Below are 12,705 nucleotides of genomic sequence, written 5' to 3'. Positions count from 1 at the left end.
AGAGTTACAATTGATCGATTCTCTTCACATGAAAAACTTGGATTCAAACCCCCTCTCACTTGTTATAAGTGAAAATAAATTAGAAAAAATATAGAAGGTTTGAAAAATCGAAGAGGCTTACATAAGCAACATTACAATTCTATCATGATTGGCTTTAATATTAGGCATTAAAATTTGAGGATATTGAGAAATGAAAATGAATATTAAACATGGTTTCAACAAATATATTTTATTAATTACTAAAAGTTTTCTTTTTATAAGTAATAAACTCTGAAAAGTTTCCTTCAAAGTAAAAAAGGTTATAAAATTCCACCAAAAAAAATAACAAAAACAAACATAACATATATATCAATTTTGATAGAATTAAAATAAACTTTTTCAAGTTTCAATTCATATTTTCTGCTCCCATATCCATCCCTCTCTACTTTAATTAGTGAAAAGAGAGCACATAAAAGCAATCCTCAAACTTCTGCTAGATGCCAAAACCTGCTAGGAGGGTTCACTGGAGTAGTTATCTAATCCACACAATTTTTTAGCCCATCCATATCTCTAGGGGTAATATCGTAATAGAGTAATTTCAAAGTAAGTACCAAACAAAAAGGCCAAAAAAAAACCCTCAACTTTCCTTAACCTATAATTGCTTTTAGGAGTAAAAAAGTAATTTCATAGGCCATTGCACCACAAACTTTTTCAATGGTAATGACCGAACAGCAAAACCAGAAGACTCACAAAACTGCCATCTAAATGCAAAACAAATCCGCTCAAACTCTCCTTTTTTATATAGATAGAAGATAAGAGAAGTAAAGACGTGATCTTGTTGCAGTTTGAGCTGTTTCACAGACAATTCGTTGAGAAAAGGCATGATCGTGTTGCAGTAGTTAACGGATAGGGCCTAAGGGACCTGGGCTCAGAAACTGAGCTGGTCAGATGAAAAAGTGAGTCGAGCTAGACAAGCTGAAACAGTAAAATGTATAACCTAACTTTTATCATTAAAATTTATATATATATATATATATATATATATATATATGTGTGTGTGTGTGTGTGTGTGTGTGTTAGATGATTAAAATAATTTCTTAAAAAAATACGTTTTTGGTACTAGAACGTTTCCAATATGAGTACGTAACTTTATAAAATGGTGAATCTTGAAACATATTTTTTTGAGAATCTGGTGAATCTTGAAACTTGAAAGTTGTGTGTATGCGAATAATGAACCACTACTGTCAAATAAATACCATGATTAGAATAAATTTAACTTTTGTTGTTCCAATAACAATGAAGATTAAACAAGTTAACATGAGGCATGTTTCACATAATAATTTTTACTTTACTATTTTTTGTTACTTGCACTTAAGGTTAGTTTAGTCAGTATGATTATGCCATTTTTTTATTATCCCTTGTCTTGTCTCATGATTTAGTTCTAAGCCACCATTCCATAAAAATTAGGCTAAATTACAAATTACATTTTTTAACTGACTAAAATTCATTTTAGACGTCTAATTTTGCTTCTCAATTTCTCAAATTTATTCAATTCATGCATTTCCATTAAACTCTGTTAAAAAAGATTCATTAATTGCCCATTAAACAACACCGTCTTGCAAATTTTGTGAATTCCTTTATATTTAATCACCATTTTTTTAAAAACTATGTATCAAAAACAAAACAAAATACATGAAAATGGATCACACTAAGAAATTATTGGGTGTCCTATAGAATGGGGTCTCCTTGATGGTTAACATCTTTGAATACTAAATCCTATATATATTAGGTTATGGACAAAGTTTAGCTACAAAATTAGTTGTAATTTAAGGCTACAACCTTAATAAAATAAACATTGCTACATATTTTGAAAATATATCCGTTGAATTGTATGTTCTTCACATTCTTATTACATATGTCAACTTTTGTGTCAGTTGAATATTATTTACTATATGATCTATAACCTTATATTTTATGCATAATTTTAAACTACAAAAACTTGCAATTTAAAAAAAAAAATTATTGATGACTAGTTATTGATCTTTAATTTTTTAAGAATTTTGCAAGCATTGAAAGTATAAGAAAAAGATGTCATCTAATGGTAGATTTGTCAAAATTCACCTCCAATAAAAAAATATTGAGTAAGGTTGTAGTCTAAGATTACAACCAATTTTGTAACTAAACTTTGTCATTAAGTTATTAATTAGATACACATGCAATAGTTTGTAATATTATCTATAGCTACAAAAAATAATGGTTGTCACTAACTATTTCTGTTGGTGCTAAAATACAAGGATCGTCATGCTTGAGTAAGATTGAGTAAGGATTGTACTTTAATTTTATGCATGTACACATATATAAATAATGTTAATGTGGGAGCTTGATAGGTGGGTTTATTGGTGCTTTAACCATCAAAGTACACTTGTTTCTCTTTTCAAGAAATGTTATATCTACAACATTTTTATAAGGTAAGTTATTATTGGTTCTAATTTGAATTTGTAGGGAATTAACACGAAATTCTCAAACCTGTGAGAAACAAAAAAATAGAGAAAACACACACCAAAGAAAAATAATCACATGCACAAGACAGTATTTATGTTATTTAGCAATTTACTTACGTCCACGAAGTTACAGAGATTTCACTATAATTATTAGGGAAAAATACAAAGTGTGGCTACAGTTTTTCACTCTCTCAAAAACAACCACCTAAGTCTCAGAAAATCTCCCATTAAAAACCACGCAACATTATTTCAGGTCGGGTCGGGTCATCAACCGGATCAAACATAACTAGACTCCACAAAGCCCAATAGAATTCACTACTGAAATTACTTTTTTGCCCACTAGTAGCAACTTGCAACAACCTACCACTTAAGATTTTTTGTGAAAATATTATGGACATAACATTTGTCTTTTCTATAATTTCTAACTTAGTTCTTTTTCTGTTTGTTTGTTCCCAAAAAACTCCAAGAAAATCTCATACTTCTTTTTTTTGTTTTTTTTAGTTGATTCATTCATAAATCTTATGTTGTCATGTTTAGGTTTGGATTTTAGTTTGACACCACAATTAGGTTCCAAAAAAACTTCAAATTGGTCCCGAATTCTCTGCCTTTTGCCTCTATATGTTGGCTCTATTTGCTTTTTGAGAAAACGTTAATGACTACTAGGCAGTATTAATAGCATTCTCTTCCACTACAACAAATTAGACTTTTTTCAAGGGTCAAAACCCCTAAAAAAAGTATTAAAAAACCTTGAAAGAAGTTATTTTAAGAGTCCAACCGACCCTTGATAACCTTTGAAACATATACCGTCGAAAAAGAAATTTTGAGAGCCTTCGTGCCCCTCAAAACAAGTGATCTAATCTTATTTTGAGGGTCAAGAGACCCTTAAATAACCTTTTACCAAGGTTTAAAAGATTTATACTTACAACCCTTGATAAATAAGGTTATTTAAGGGGTCTCTTGACCCTCAAAATAAGATTTTATTTTATTTATAAAAAAAAAACCACAATCATGCACTATATATATATATATATACATATTCATGAAGTTAGACATGGTAGCAAGTGATGGCAAATTGATGCCAACCATAAACCTAGCAATTGATTAAGAAAGCTTAAAACAAGAAATTAAAGGACTGCACAAGAACCCAAATACACAAAGTGAAAAGTATCAACAATCCTGTATGATCAAACAATCATTAGGGGAGAGAAGCATCTATAAAATCCCCCCAAAAAATTTCAATATACCATAGTTTTAACAGACACACAGGTCTAAGCCTATCACTTATCAGTTTAGCAGAATCAAAAACTACACAAATCCCTCAATGATTCTTATAAAGGTATGAATCTAAGACGTTTTGTGGGCTGGTCTTGGATATGTATATCCTCCCCTTGTTTATGGCTGTGCTAGCCTTGCTGTCCAGCCCAGGAGGAACCTGTAAAACAATCAATTGCTTGTGAGCCATATTTCTTGGATGTTGTCAAATGTCATGCATGTGATTTATTTATCTACAAAAGCTGAGGTAGTTTAAGTCCTAGTTGATTACAAAGCAGTTTAAAACAGTGGATGCCATGTTGGCAGGGCGAAGGACAGGAGAAATTTAACAATGAAGACCCGAGCAGTTGAAGCACAAACAAAAGATTGTCAAACTTATGTTAGATAGTAAACTGGATGCGACTCTTATTGATGATCACTATTCTTGGAACACAAGCCAATTTATGGTACTTGGTAACTAAATATTCTTTAACAAGTATGGCAATAATGCAAATGCATGGTAATCAGCCACAATTCTCATTCCAAAGTAACATTTACATATGATGGTAAATCACAATTATTTTATAGAACTATGGCAAAATGAACTACATTTGCCACCTAATTCTTGTCCATCTATAGCAAAATGCATAGTATAGCTTTCATGCTTAACAACCGAACAATAATAACAACTTAGGGACTATGATTTTGATTATTCCTGAATATGCTCCACATATTATAGCCAATTTTTCATACAAAATGTTTGGGGACCCAAAACCAGAGCCATTTATTGTACAAGTTAACATAATAAGATATCAAACTAGAATTCCTAGAAGCATTCTCAACCTCCATTGGAATTGAAGGGAAATTGAATGAAAGACACTGGACTACTTCCAAATACTGATCCAGCCATTCACAATCCAAAAATTAGTTTGTTGTAAAGAGATTGTTAATAAGACATGTTAAAAGCTTAAACTGCATACCATTGAACGCTGTGCTGAGAATATTGAATTCATGATTGCAACATATCTGGAGAAGGGGAAAAAAACTTTCAGAGTAAAAGCTCAACCAAGCAGTACAAAAAATATAACATAATAATAAAATACTTCCAAAGATTATAAAGAACATACTGTTCTGGCCCATCTGACGATCCCTGCACACATAAAATCTGCTCCCATATGTTAGTAACTTTATCAGAGAAATATACCATTAAGTTCATAAAAATCCTATAAAAATGTGATAAAATGAAATACAAACAAAACCCCCATTTCTAGGAATTAACAGAAGTGGTTTTCAATGTAGAAAAATAAATAATACAATAGATAAAAGCTTATTGTCAACTAGAGGAGGCATCCAATTCATATTCATTTGTATAAACAAAATGTCCTCACTATAAATGAAGCAAGGTGCAAGTGACTGTTTCTACGATTTTGAAATAAAAAAGGTCATAATTTCAGTTGTGTGTTACAAAAGAGAATTTGTAAAATCATATCCCAAAAGGCATATGGGATACCATGGAAGGACTCTAATGTGATTGTAGTGAGTATTAATATATATGTAAGTTTTCCATTGTTAGCATCATGCAACTATATATATGGATAGTATTTTTCATATATATTTCTCTATTTATATCTGTGTACATGTAAAAAGTTTGTGACTTTCCTTATTAATTTTTACCTATATTTTGTCAATTTACATGTGTGTGCATATGTAAAAAGTTTATATCTTTCTTTGAGAATACATAGCTTTTGGATCTGAAACATCACCGGCACTATTGGGTATTTAATATTTTGTGGGTTTAAGTTTTTAGCTTGGACTTTTTTGACTTCCAAATTTTAAAGAAGAATCACCAATTTTGTTCTTTTGTCACGTTTATAGGCAAAAATTAAGTCAAGCAAAGCTTGTTGTTGGGCAGTTTATCTTAGATAAATTATGGCTACCATTGCTAAGAATTGTACTAGGCTACTAGCAGGCAGGAAAACTAGATCTTGAAATCTGGTCAAAGTTACAATTGCTGTTCCAGTGACACAGCAATGTGAATCAATTTTGATGGCAGCACTGCACTTCTTCCCATTTTCCATATTTAGGATCCATTCTTCTAAAATAGGCACTGTGCATCGTGTAAATTTTATATATAGCTTAATGTAGTCTTAAAATTTCAGTGTAAATAACCCATATTAATGAAATAATGTAAATTACAATGAAATTCATAAAAATAACAACATGAGCATAATGTGATTGGCTGAATTTACACTTTGAACACAACCAAAGTGATTAACAATGCAGATTAACAACATTAAAGAAGTTAACAAGTTCAAAGATCCGAACTCTCAATATAAATTGCCCAAAAAGAATACAGATTACAATTGAAAACCTGTCACTCGTCAATAAGATAGCAGCTAGACAAAAGGTTGGGCTGATATCAGTAGACAACAAATAGTAGAACAAAAATATGCCCTATAGAGAGTAGGCTAAATAAAAGAGCAATAACAAAAACAAAAGCCACATAACAGGCTCAATACAAAGAAAATGGAAGTTACAGACATACAAATAGGCTGAACAATTGAAAAAGGCAACAAAACGAATGAGTTAAAATACAGAGAGTCAAGATTGATCATAACAGCAGGAATTGCAAAATATCAGTATATAATATGGAACTTACTTAAGTAATAACTGCCAACACAAGGCTTAGAAATGAGAACACTTCAACAACACTTGAGAAATGCAATGTCAAAACATCTTAACACAATTGATAAATAAACTCAAATGGCATTGGAAATTTGAGCTCAAATTTACGAAGCTATTGTTCCTATACCTAAATTATCATAACTTTAAAAAACAGCTAGATAGACGGAGGAGAAACTAGAAAGTTTGAAGAAAAACACCACTCCCTGAACCAAAATAAATAAAACGAACCCACAGAAGACAAATTTTCATATTTGAAATGAAACTAATTTATACAAACAAGTATTACCAAAGGGAAACATCAAAATTTGAAGACAAATGAATCATCCATGCCAACTCAAGAAACAGTGCACCCATTGCATAATATACAACTTAAAACCCTTTAATTGGACTACCAGGGTTATGTACAACTACTTTAAGAAAGACAAATTGCGTAAAAGGGCACACATACAAACACAGCTTAGAAAATCGCAATTCAAAATATTTGTCCATCAACCCCATTTCCATAATATACACACATACCCATGTCATTTTTACATCATTAATAACAAAATAATCTCAAAATCACAATTCATAAAAAGCAAAAAGTGACATCGATATATACCTTAATGTATGGTGAAACACATTCATTACCAAATAGCATACACAACGTAGACAATAAACCCCATTTACATAATATAAGCAAAGCGCATTTCATTAATATAAGAAACACAAAAATAACCTATGAGAACACACATAGACAACTATGATTACATAGTATTAGCAATACCCATTTCATTTCACAACATTATCAACAAAATAATCCTACAATAACAAGCATACACGCATTAACAAAGTAATACACTACATACTGAAAGCAAAAGAGATATAAAAATATACCTTAGTGATTGAGGTTTATCCTGATTATTTTGCATTAAAGAAGTTAACAAGTTCAAAGATCCGAACTCTCAAAAAATTACCTGAATTAGACACAGATTGAAAAACTCAGATTTGGCATCCGATTGAGCTGAGAGCTGAGAAGAAGGTAACAATGGAAGACCTACAGAATTAGACAAATTGGAATCAAAAACAAAAAAAACAAAAACAAAACTAGAGCACAAGAAACTAACAAATCAGCTCAGAAACAAAAACCCTAGTACAGATAAAAAATGAATAGCTAAGAACCCTAATTTTCAGGAGGAATTAGCTCAGCTTAGCTAGCTAGCGAAGCTCAAATCCATGAATAGTAAAAACACAAAAAAACGAAAACAGGGTTAGAGACCTATGCTCATGAGGCTTAGAGAAAACAGGGTTCTCACCATGAAAATAATACACACACACACACATTTTTCCGATCGTTACTAAATTGGACTCTATTTGTAACAATTAGCAATATATAACTAATTACAAGTAAAACATGAAGATAATTTAAAACATGAATGTTATATATATGTTAGGGGGACTTGGTGACAGTGACAGTGGTGTGTGATGGGTGTTGATTTAGGTGCTTTGATACTTTGATAATGGCTAGGTTTTCGGTTGGCTTAGGGAGTTGGGTTTTCTTGTGGGTATGAAATTTTTTGGTGGGTTAATGATAAGTGCTAGCAAGGTTTTCAAAGCCAACAAAGTGGATTTGGTTGTTTTCTTACTATATAGAAATTGGACCCAATTTAGGCTTAGACATAGAACCAAGTTGATGCAAAAGTTGTAGGTGCAAAGTTTTTTTTTTTTTTTTTTTTTGAGAAACAGCTACAAGTGAAAACTGACAAAAGAGTAACAAAAAATAATAGCATTTTTCTGCAAATAGCCCAGTCCACACAAATAGCTATTAATTCATGTTTGTCACACAGATATATATATATACACGGCCAGATGACTGCCATCTAGCTTCTAGTATGATGATTATGGAGTTTTAGTCAATCATTATATTCTAGCCATAATTATGGCCACCTATCCAAACAAGACAACTATTTAGCCCAAAATATCAAAAGATTTTAGTACATGATATCTGCTAAGTAAGAAGAGGAATGCATTGGGAAGCAGACACTATAGCATACCCATCATATAAGGTAAGGTACAGGATGAATCCAAGATTTGAAAGGAAAATCTATTTATTAATCAATCCTAACCTCTCATTGAGACAAATTATCAAAGTGGTAGTTAACAAGCAGACACTGTTAGATTGGGCATGCAACAATGCGTATAAGAAATTTGCCTTTCCATAACATTTATACAGTGACTCAGCTCACTAACCATGACTTAAAACTTAGTAGCACGCTTATAAATCATTATTCCAACAAATAACATACATCTAAACACAATATCAACATGAGGACTCCCAGAATCAAGAGCACAGCCTAAATTAATTTGAAAAAAATACCTGACAGAAGCTCTTTAGATTTCTCCAAGCAGCTGAAGAAGTGTACTTAGGAAGACTGGTAGAGAACTGCCACCAAAAATAGAAGAAGTAATTTGATTAGTCTCAAAGAGTGACAGCAATTTAGTTGCCCAAAAATTGTACCCCAGCTTCCATAATGGATGAAGAATGGATGGGCAGTGTTATTTAAGTGTGAAGGTGCCCTTGAATGCTAAACTTTCCTAGCGCCTAAGCACAAAATGAGGTGTCCTTAAAGAAGTAATTCTCTTGCTTTGGAGATACAACTTCTACGGATTTTGGATTAGCTTTTTACTGAAAAAAACTTATTTGCTGAAACTTAAAGTTGGCAAAAATACAATTGTACCTAGAAAATATGAGGCTTTAAAAAGCTGTATATAAACAAATAAACTAATCCAAACACACTACTGATAAAATCACACTCGCTGACCATGAGTAATCACATATCTATGACTGCTTCCACCCATGAAGAATCACACCAATCTGCAGTATATATACCCAAATTATATATAACGAGAAACAATCTAGTTTAAAGAGACAAAGAACCCAAGTAAAAATCTGCATTAAAACACCCAATAAAGATCACCGGAAATATAAAAACTAGTCTATCACCATCACTAACAGAAAAGTGCTTGTCGTGTAACACGGTCAAAAAAAAAAAAACAAACACTAAGACAAAAAATGAAATGGAAAAAGCCCCAAATAAGACCATCCCAGATGAAAATTATCACATCAAAGCCAATATCTACTAGACACAATCTAAAACAACAAAAATTTAAGAATTTAAAGAACAAGGTAGTACCAACAACCTTATCTGCTTTTTATTTTTTAGAAACAAAATTGAATTTTAAAAACATGATTTAACACAACAACCAAAAAAAGAAGAAGAAGAAACTAGATTCCCAAATAATTTAAAAACACTATCAATTTAAACAATTATTGTTAAAATCATATTATTTTAAAAGTAGCTCAAACAAGCTACACATTCTCAGAATCCAAACAAACCCCAACTAAAACCTAATTCCAAACCCAATTGTCACCTAAAAATATCCAAACTTCAATTCCAAATTGGCAACAACATCATATTCCATTTCACACTGAACATAAGCATATAAAATGTTACAAAAAAAAAATTTCACACTGTAATTTCAAAAGTTTCAAATTCAATTGAGTTTCCAAAGCAAATATTAACAATAACAACAAAGAGAAACTTATGAAGACCCCAAAACAGAGATCAAATACCAAAGGCTACATGTGATCAAAACCCAAAAAAAAAGAAGCTAAAAACACAGCAAACGTTAAACTCAAAACATAGATAGAGGGTTAAATCAACTTCAAACTGAATCGGTAGGTTCAATCAGTTTCATTTCAAGAAATAAATAAATCGTCAACAATTAACAAATAGCTCACAATGAACTCCTACCATAAATGTGGCAGACGTTTGTGACAACCATTTTGATTTGCTTTGCCATGGAAATTGTTTGAGGAATCAACAATCAAAGATCTTCCATTTCACTAAAAATTTAACCATGTGCAAGTTTGCAACTACGGCACATGAGTGTACTAATTCCCACACAAAGAAACAGTGAGGGATGTTTAATTAAAAGAATTATGCATCACCATAGAGAAACCTAAAATATGTAAATAACAGGCTACTACCATACTTGTATCTTGTTATAAAAACATGCATAAGATAAGATACAGAACTTAAAAATAAGTTGCTTCACCAATTAGCATCCAAACTATACAACACGTGGATTACTGATATTAAGATTTCAAAGAATTTTTAAACCACCTTTTTTACATTACCTACTAATATTAACTATCAACAATATGCAGAAATTAAAAGAACTTGCGACACCAATTAGCATCCAAACTGCACAACTCGTGGATTACTGATATTTAGGCTTCAAAGAATTATTTTGACACCCATTTCGTGAGTAGTACCAACAATTTACTAGAGTGGTTCGACCAATTTGAAATAATGGGGACGGTTTATGACCGAGTGCGTGCTTGTTTGAAGAGAAGGTGCATAATACCTAATCACTAAGCGGTGATCATAACACATGAAAAATACCATTTGGAACCATCGGATTGCATTTCAAATTATGAAAGTCTGTATTCAAGGACCTATTATCATCTTATCCAATGATCCAATAATAAAAACTTATTAACTTCCTTATAGCTTTGACTGTGCAATATATGGTTCATTCTAAATAGTTTACCACTCAGATTACAACAATAACACTAAATTAACATGTTAGTCGGGATTCTCGAAGCACATGAAAAACGAGTGCCATCTCAAGCAAAGAAAAAAGTAATCGAACGCTTGATTGGTACCTAAATTTCCAAATCCACAATCAATACAATCAAGAATTCAAGAGTTGTTTGAGTGATGGACTTCAATAAGCTCTTCAAAGGTACGGAAAGAAACTCATAGACCAAGCAAGGCATTTGCTATTACCAACTAAGTGAGAGCTAATAATTTACACTTCAAGGGACCAACAACAAAGAATATATTTTGATAATAACAAAATGGTCTGTCTTGTGTGTTAATGAGAATGCTAGAAGTTTCAGGTAAGTAGCAATACGCTTATAACTTTCCTAATTTGAATGGCAGCAAAATTTTTCCAATCCTCAAAGCCTCGAAAAGCTCATTATGTTTCACTTTCCTTTGATTTTCTCAGAAATTTTGCTTAGAAAATTACTTACTCAGCCAATAATTTGGAGAAATCAGAATCCAAAAGAGTCACACTACTATTAAGCAGATATCTTAAATTTCACAGCTCACAAAAAAAAAATTATAAAATCCAAAACTGAAAAAGAGTCACACTCAACTCAGTAAAGTTCAAATTTGCAACATATTCAAGCAACAAACAGTCACACTACACTTCCTAACCCTAACATTTTCTCGGCAACCAAACAGACAAAAAAAATGAACGATTAAACACTAAAAACCCTAGAAATCAAGTGCGATTATAGGGAAAGAAGACTTCGAGAGAGAGAGAGAGTTTACGATGGACTTGAGGTGGTTGTGGATGGAGTCAAGATCGGCGTCGAAGTCCTAGATCAATCGCATTACAAGTAAAATGAAATGTGAAACGAAATCATGGGGAAATTGATGAAAAAGTGTGGGTAAACCAAACAAAACAAAAAAATTGACGAAATTAGGGTTTGTGATTCGTACCTAATCGGAGCTGAGAAACGGTGATCGTCTAAATCGGCAGAGAGATGAAGAGTCACAAAATGGAGATGATCGTCGAGCTCTGTGAGATCTCCATGATCGACGAGCTATGAGTTCTCCATGCTCTGCGATTTCTACTCTCAGATGATCGAAGAGCTCTGTGTTTTTTTGTTAGTTAATTTGTTTTAAATTTTATATAATACGGCTATAGTTTTAAATTTAGTTGTGGGCTTTTTGCAAGGGATGAAAATTTTGTTGTGAGCTTTTTTCAAGGTTGAAAAATTTGTAATATTTTATCAAGGGTTGTTAGCTGAAAAAATTGGTGAGTTTTTTTTTTCCCATTTATTTCATGGGTGCTTTAACTTATTTTGAGGGATCAAATAACATTTGAAATAAAATTTAGTAATAAAGCCCTTTGCATTTTTATTTATAGGTTGTATCGACAGATTTTAGTAAACCCTCGATAAAAGAGGGTTGAAATAACTACACTTTGTTGTAGTGTTCTCTGATTTAAATATTTTTCATCTATGCTTCTAATGAATGGGTATAGAAATTTTTACAAGGTGAATGCATTGATTAAATTGAATAATGAAGTGAAAAAAGTTCAGGATTTTTTGCAACAACCTACCACTTAAGATTTTTTGTGAAAATATTATGGACATAACATTTGCCTTTTCTATAATCTCTAACTTAGTTCTCTTTTGTTTGTTTGTTCCCAGAAAACTCCAAGAAAA

The 12,705-nt window shown here is 31.8% G+C and overlaps 2 long non-coding RNA genes across 2 annotated transcripts; both read right to left on the bottom strand.

The window, feature by feature from the left end:
- Positions 1-3,575: 3,575 nt before the first annotated feature.
- On the bottom strand, positions 3,576-7,393 carry LOC142618397 (uncharacterized). The gene is made up of 4 exons (XR_012841278.1): positions 7,373-7,393; positions 4,859-4,896; positions 4,712-4,776; positions 3,576-3,912 (listed from the first exon to the last, which is right to left on the bottom strand). It is a non-coding gene; the product is annotated as an uncharacterized LOC142618397 (long non-coding RNA).
- Positions 7,394-7,420: 27 nt separating this feature from the next.
- Positions 7,421-12,000, bottom strand: LOC142618396 (uncharacterized). The gene is made up of 3 exons (XR_012841277.1): positions 11,975-12,000; positions 11,804-11,851; positions 7,421-7,452 (listed from the first exon to the last, which is right to left on the bottom strand). It is a non-coding gene; the product is annotated as an uncharacterized LOC142618396 (long non-coding RNA).
- Between the last annotated feature and the right edge of the window lie 705 nt (positions 12,001-12,705).

The sequence above is a fragment of the Castanea sativa genome, chromosome 12, assembly GCF_040712315.1.
Source record: "Castanea sativa cultivar Marrone di Chiusa Pesio chromosome 12, ASM4071231v1".
Lineage (NCBI taxonomy): Eukaryota > Viridiplantae > Streptophyta > Magnoliopsida > Fagales > Fagaceae > Castanea > Castanea sativa.
Note: the sequence above shows the minus strand (reverse complement) of the source record. Positions and strands in the feature narration are given on the sequence as shown.